Here is an 8337-nt window from a genome sequence, read left to right as displayed (position 1 = left end):
CTCGCTAGTGGGATCGCTGTGTGTGACGGGGGCTTTACTCTGTACAGGAGAGAGACTTATCCTGTGACTCTGGAGATGGAAGGGAGATCAAAGTATGATAATCCGTAAAGATATCATAGCTTGCGTTGCAAAGTAAAATGACGTTGGCCAACTCTCTTAAACGTCAGCAGTGTGGGAAATGGATCCAGGCAAGTTTTTTTTTCCAACTGCCAATTGAATCTCACAATGTTTAAATTTGCGTGAAACTGCAAATTTCAGGAAATTTGACTCAAACTTGATTCTCTGTGAATCTGACTGTCAGAAGATGAATGGTCATTCTCACCATTAGTCAAGCAATATTTCTTAATTGTCCCCTCACTTGTATCTTCCTATTATTTCTCTGGAAATTACATAGTATGATATAATATTGTGGATTTGACTGTGGGTTAATGGTCATAATAATAATACAATAATTGAAATATGTTTAATTCATAAGTGACTATAACATTCTTTATGTCACTAGTCAAACTCAAACAAGATGTGCATGTAATCACTTAAAATGTAATGTTTGCCTTGGGTAAAACCTTGTGGGACGCTGGACAATTGAGACTTTTTAGTTGAGTTGGTAAATGATAAAAGCTGGACTGTCAGTATTTGCTCAGAATACAAGTTCTACGACCTGATCGTCTTTTAGACTCTTATTAGATGACAATACCAGATGGTTACTGCATTGGTAAAAGTATTGGATGAATAAACAATTATAGGGTTAAAAAAGGAAATTTGCCAAAGTCAAAGCGCATGTCGCTGGCACTTGATGGGGAGGAGGGGGTTGTCCTGTTGTTGTCAAGAAAATTGTATCCAAGCAACATAGTCTCAATAAGAGGGAGACATGAATGCAAACACAGCTCTATAGAGGTGACCGTACGAGTCCGGCCAGGCCCCTGCCGGAGAGGAGGCATCTACATGCAGCTGGGAGAAGGCACAAGGCTTCTCATATGTCACATGCAATGCTAATAGCTGCTTAGCCGGATATTTACAGGTAATTAGACATAGTATTCCTATACTTACACCTAATCCGGGGTTACAAAACAAGACTAACTTTTTGCAACACTTTTGTAACAAATTATAGCAAATTATGGGTGTAATAGATTTTTTGGGGAACTAACAAAGAACATATCACTCTAATCTGACACTTCATAATGTATCCAGAAGCAAAGGTAAGATTTACAGCTGTTATTTGGTATCACTGTTTATATGGACCAGATTTACTAACTTAACTCTCAAAAGTAGACGTGGGCTACATTCATATGGACCTATGTCTGTATCTCATTCGTGTAGAAAGGAACGTTACCACCCAACATCACGAAATGAGCCCTCATCATTCTAGCATTAATATTCATGTTCTCTGAGCAACATATAGTCACTAGCTTAAAATTAACAGACGTACCTAGAAGTGTTAATAGAAAGTCTTCCACCCATATTTCAATGATCGGATGAGAAATTTTTCAAATGACTCACAAGTCCAGTTTGGGATACTCCATTTTTGGTGCATTTGTCGATGACTCTGATAAAAGTGTACCATTTATGGATAGATGCATTATTTTTCATTTATTACAATATAGTTATCAAATTATAGTAAGTAACTCTATACTGTACTCTACATACAGCAATGTGTATATTACCACCCTCCTTGTTTTGGACAGGCATTGCCCTTATATTTTAATTGGTATATGTCCATTGTATTTGCTTCTCTATTTGCTTTAATGACATAGTTGTTTTCTCAACCTCACGGCAGATAATCCTACACAAATAAGAATTACTCTTGACAAACATAAGTTCCCGAAGATAGTATAAGCTTAAAACACATTACAGGAATTAATTTGTGTGAAAATTGACAACTGAGAAACAGTTCAGCGCTAAAGGCATTGAACCGATATGATACAAAGAGCTCTACACTAGCAACGTAAGGCAAAAAACATCAATAGTAATAGTCTGATATAAAATGGCAATATGTTTCCATTCATCAATTAATCATGAACATGAAACAATCTAAATTAAAAATAAATGTAAATTATTTGATATATGTATCTCTGTATCCAGTGGTACACTGATTTTCCATATGGAAATTAGCTAAAATATTTTTTATATATATATATATATATATATATATACTGTATATTTTTTTTATATTGTTTAGTTGTAGGTTGTAAAGTCCATTAGTTAGAAGAAACTCCAGTAAGTTTAGATCACAATTTAAGTGATTTGTTGGTTTTAATTACAAAACTTATTCTATGGATTAAAGGCCCTTTTACATTTAGCGATGCACCAGCGATCCGACCAGCGATACGACCCGGTCAGGATTGCTGGTGCATCGCTAAATGATCGCTAGTGAGCTTTCATACAGAAAGATCTCACAGCGATGCAGCAGCGATGCAGCGCACGATACTCACCTGTCAGACGAGGCGATCCTGACGTCCTCCCACCCGCGTCCAGCGTCGCTCGTCTCACACAGCAGGAAGCCCAGCAGGAAGCAGACGACGAGAAATGGAGCCGCCTAATCTCGCACGATCAGCGACGGACACCGGGGGAGCGGGTCGGAGGTAAGTATCACACATAGCGATATCGCTAGCGATATCGCTATAACGTCACAAAATCAGTGACGTTTTAGCGATATTGCTAGCGATATCGCTATGTGTAAAACCCCCTTAAGACATGAGTATTTCATTGCTAAATAAAGTCTGGCACTTCAGGTCAATCAATAATTAATGACTTCAGATTATGAAGATTTCTCTAGATACTTCACTACTTTTCATGGTGTAGCATTAGATTATTTCTAGTATTCTCTGGAATTAGGGTACTACTTTATTACTGTTGGTGGTCTATGCATGAGTATTTCTATCATTTTTTAATATGTGACTTGGCATAAATTATCTAATAAAAAATGATACCCTAAAAAAAATTCACACTAAACTACTTAAATGGACCATCACAAATTATACCCAATTTTAAAAGGGTTTTCTGCTACTATTATATTTATGATATCTCTATAGATGGTCGGACCCCACTGACCAGCTGTTACCAGGTACAACAGCAGCTGGATGTAATTAACCTATAAAGTGGAAGACTTCAGCTTTTTCACACTGTTAATTTACTGATGCTGGGGACTGTAGACCAGATATATTCAAGTAACAGAAGCAGATCTGCAGTATCTGGCAGCAGCCAATATAGAGAGAACAGAACTGTGTTGGTCCATTCCATACACTGCATACATTTGGCCGCTGCAAGAACTGGTGACAGATGTATAAGGGATGGACAGGACTGTAGTCGTGACCTGTATTACTGGCCGGTTCATGGTTACAAGATGGCGCTGCACAGTGTCTTCCAGGGTTTTCTTCAGAGTCCTGCCCGTCACAGGGTGGGACCCCCTCCAGCCGTCCCTCCCCTCCATTGCTGATCAGTTGCAAAGGGCGAGGTTTCCTTCTCTTCATCTGCTCCCACCAGGGGCGGACCCAGGCATACTGACAGTCAAGTTTTGGTGCCAAAGAGTGACAACAATGCGCATGAAGGATGCGGTTTTTGTTGTTTACTTCTTCCCTGCCATTTCCCGCCATTCTCATCGCCGCCATCTTGGTCCCAGTGAAGGTGTTAGTTTTTCCTCTCCAATCAGTCAAATTCAATGCAGTAGTCAAGTCCGGTTAGTAGTAGGCAAATTCAGTGTTTCTTTGTCAACAGCAACTTCTGGCTCCTTTTCCTGGTCATCTTCAAGGGGGACAGCAGTCGCACATACATTTTCATCATTTCTTTCAGCGAGTTCTCCACATGGCAAGGCAACCACATCCTGCCAAACTTCATCTCTCACAAGTTCATCACTTGCAGCATTCCCTCGCTGCACTGTGTGGACATTCTGCCGACTACGCCAAGTGTAAGGGAGGGACTGGACTGTAGTTGTGAACTGTATTACTGTAGCAGCTGTGTCCAGTCCTTCCCTTCATGAATTAATACTCTTCTTCTCGGCATACCTGCATCTCCAGATTCAGCTTCACCCGGGAACTTCCCAGGCCATAACGGCTCCTGGATACCCGCTGTTTACATTAGAAACCAGTGTCGCTGATCGCTGGTCTCTCGCTGCCACATGCAGTGATGCGTGCTGGCCAGCGGGAGACCAGTGATTGAAAATGGCCCAGGCCGATCGAGCACAATCAGCAATAACCAGCGGGTGGGCCGGTCGCTGATCCCCGTCACACACAGCGATCTTGCTGGCGAGATCGCTGTGGCGTCACAAAATCAGCGATCTCGTGTGTGATGGGGCCTTAACCCTCTATGAACATCCTATCCGGCCCCACTAGTATGCCCTTTATCTAGTGACCCGCAACATAATTACATCTACCCAGTCTATAGGGGAACTATGTACTAAGAGTGCCCCCTTCTAATGTCCCAAGAAGAATGCTCTAACTTACCCTAACTATACATAGACAACAGACACATAATATTATACAATACACAATGGTAACACATACATGTGGCAATACCATTAAAGTCTGGCGATAATACATATTTCTATGTAGCAGTACCTCAGACATTAATCAGAAACACTATAATTCAGCAATATATACATAGTAACATAGGAGGGATAACTCTGACAGAAGGGAATAAGATGATCAGTGATGGTGTTGGCTCTCTTGGATTCACAGTGATTTTTACAACCTAGGCTGATCATCACTATAATAGCAGTTCTACATGTTATTTTCAAAGTTAGGGTGGTTTCACATTAGCGTTTAAGGCCACAGCGTCAACCTGCGCACGGCCGCCGCTAAGCCCCGCCCCCTGCCATGCCTCCGCTGCTAATGTGAAACCACCCTTATATTATGTGCCATATTGAAATCACAAAGAATTCCAGAATGGTCTCTGCTTGCAAAATATTCAATAATTGGTCCACAATTATTAAAATTTTGATAAATTGTCAACTAAGTTTCAAGGTTTCTGATCTATGGGCTCTTCAAGAAATTTGTAGATTGCAGACTTCACCTGGCCATATATTACATTGCCAGCATGTAATACTGGTTTTCCATTGCAGGGGAATTGTATTGCTTTCTGCAACTTCAATTTCAGGAAATTAGCAGTTCGCCGATGTTCCAAATGCCAGTAATCAGCTGATTGTCAAGTCTACTTCAGCTAAAGACATGATTATCTTGATGACTGAAGTTCAGCCCTTGAAACCATAAAGGGCTGCTGAAGCCATGGATTAGGAGTAGTGTTGAGCATTCCGATACCGCAAGTATCGGGTATCGGCCGATACTTGCTGTATCGGAATTCCGATACCGACTTCCGATATTTTTTCAATATCGGAATTCGGCATCGGAATCGGAAGTTCAAAGTTGATTGACAGACTGACGTCATCATGATGCGCGGTGTGTGCGCATCATGATGCGCCGTCATTTCGGGCCTTCCGGGGGTCTCTGCCGGCCTGCCGGGGGGCTGTGCCGGCCTGCCGGGGGGCTGTGTGGACTGCCCGGGGTCTGTACCGGCCTGCCGGGGGGCTGTGCCGGCCTGCCGGTGGTCTGTGCACCCTGTGGGGGTCTGTACCGGCCTGCCGGGGGGCTGTGCCGGCCTGCCGGTGGTCTGTGCACCCTGTGGGGGTCTGTACCGGCCTGCCGGGGGGCTGTGCCGGCCTGCCGGTGGTCTGTGCACCCTGTGGGGGTCTGTACCGGCCTGCCGGGGGGCTGTGCCGGCCTGCCGGGGGGCTGTGCTGATGTCCGGGGGTCTGTGCAAGCATCGTCCGATGGGACTACAAGTCCCATCGGGCGATGCCTGCTACCATGACAGTGATTGACACATTAGCCAATGATGGGACAGTAGTAGTCCCATCATCCGGCTAATGTGTTAAATGTTAAAAAAAAAAAAAAAAATACTACATACATACTACATGCATGCTACATACATACTACATGCTACATACATACTACATATATACTACATACATACTACATGCATGCTACATACATACTACATGCATGCTACATACATACTACATGCATGCTACATACATACTACATGCTACATACATACTACATACATACTACATACATGCTACATACATACTGCATGCTACATACATACTACATACATACTACATACATACTACATGCATGCTACATACATACTACATGCATGCTACATACATACTACATGCATGCTACATACATACTACATGCATGCTACATGCATGCTACATACATACTACATGCTACATACATACTACATATATACTACATACATACTACATACATGCTACATACATACTGCATGCTACATACATACTACATACATACTACATACATACTACATGCATACTACATACATACTACATGCATGCTACATACATACTACATGCATGCTACATACATACTACATGCATGCTACATGCATGCTACATACATACTACATGCTACATACATACCACATACATACTACATACATACTACATATATACTACATGCATGCTACATACATACTACATGCTACATACATACCACATACATACTACATACATACTACATACATACTACATGCTACATACATACTACATATATACTACATGCATGCTACATACATACTACATGCTACATACATACCACATACATACTACATACATGCTACATATATACTACATGCATGCTACATACATACTACATATATACTACATGCATGCTACATGCATGCTACATACATACTACATACATACTACATGCTACATACATACCACATATATACTACATACATACAATACATTCATACAATACATACATAGACATACAGTACATATAACATAGAGTAACATACTTACCAATACTTGTCACATTGTTCCCCGAAGCCATTGTCTTTTCCGTAATAAATATTAACATAACAAACCACAAAAATACTCACCCACGATCCGAAGCAGTCCACGAGTGTGTCCCATGACGATCTTGGGTAGAGAACTGCAGCATCAGATGATGCTGCCGTTCTCTACGGGCTGCAGGAATCCAATGACGGAAGGTAGGTATCCTTCCGCACTGTATTCCTCCGCCACTTAAAAAAAAAAAAAGTCCCTAGTCTCACTTTATGCCATTGCTGCGTGGGAATTTCCCACACAGCAATGGCATAAAGTGAGACTAGGGACTTTTTTTTTTTTAAGTGGCGGAGGAATACAGTGCGGAAGGATACCTACCTTCCGTCATTGGATTCCTGCAGCCCGTAGAGAACGGCAGCAACAGCTGATGCTGCAGTTCTCTACCCAAGATCGTCGTGGGACACACTCGTGGACTGCTTCGGATCGTGGGTGAGTATTTTTGTGGTTTGTTATGTTAATATTTATTCCGGAAAAGACAATGGCTTCGGGGAACAATGTGACAAGTATTGGTAAGTATGTTACTCTATGTTATATGTACTGTATGTCTATGTATGTATTGTATGAATGTATTGTATGTATGTAGTATATATGTGGTATGTATGTAGCATGTAGTATGTATGTAGTATGTATGTAGCATGCATGTAGCATGCAGTATGTATGTAGCATGCATGTAGTATATATGTAGTATGTATGTGGTATGTATGTAGCATGTAGCATGCATGTAGTATGTATGTAGCATGCATGTAGTATATATGTAGTATGTATGTAGCATGTAGTATGTAGCATGCATGTAGTATATATGTAGTATGTATGTAGCATGCAGTATGTAGCATGCATGTAGTATATATGTAGTATGTATGTAGCATGTAGTATGTATGTAGCATGCATGTAGTATATATGTAGCATGTAGTATGTATGTAGCATGCATGTAGTATGTATGTAGCATGCATGTAGTATGTATATGGTATGTATGTAGCATGTAGTATGTATGTAGCATGCATGTAGTATGTATATGGTATGTATGTAGCATGTAGCATGCATGTAGTATGTATGTAGTATATATGTGGTATGTATGTAGCATGCAGTATGTATGTAGCATGCATGTAGTATATATGTAGTATGTATGTTGCATGTAGTATTTATGTAGTATGAATGTAGCATGTATGTAGTATGTAGTATGAATGTAGCATGTATGTAGTATGCATGTTGTATGTATGTAGCATGTATTTTTTTTTTTTTTTTTTTTTTACATTTAACACATTAGCCGGATGATGGGACTACTACTGTCCCATCATTGGCTAATGTGTCAATCACTGTCATGGTAGCAGGCATCGCCCGATGGGACTTGTAGTCCCATCGGACGATGCCTGCACAGACCCCCGGAGCCTGCACAGCCCCCCGGCAGGCCGGCACAGCCCCCCGGCAGGCCGGCACAGCCCCCCGGAGCCTGCACAGCCCCCCGGCAGGCC

The 8337-nt window shown here is 41.5% G+C and overlaps 1 protein-coding gene across 8 annotated transcripts in view; it reads left to right on the top strand.

The window, feature by feature from the left end:
* The first annotated feature begins 846 nt into the window (after window positions 1–846).
* Window positions 847–8337, top strand: part of TBATA (thymus, brain and testes associated) — a 77785-nt gene continuing 70294 nt past the window's right edge. For 4 of the 8 annotated variants that reach the window (XM_073574887.1, XM_073574885.1, XM_073574892.1 and 1 more), the window contains exon 1: window positions 848–1018. The gene's annotated coding sequence lies outside the window, so the exon portion shown is untranslated. Of the gene's footprint in view, window positions 1019–8337 lie in introns of all 8 variants that reach the window. The other 4 variants (XM_073574893.1, XM_073574891.1, XM_073574889.1 and 1 more) reach the window with 2 other exon arrangements.

Source organism: Dendrobates tinctorius, unplaced genomic scaffold (assembly GCF_039654945.1).
Source record: "Dendrobates tinctorius isolate UK_male_01 unplaced genomic scaffold, ASM3965494v1 ptg000040l, whole genome shotgun sequence".
In the NCBI taxonomy this organism is placed as follows: domain Eukaryota; kingdom Metazoa; phylum Chordata; class Amphibia; order Anura; family Dendrobatidae; genus Dendrobates; species Dendrobates tinctorius.
The sequence above is the reverse complement of the archived record's forward strand: the minus strand, read 5'-3'. Positions and strand labels throughout refer to the sequence as shown.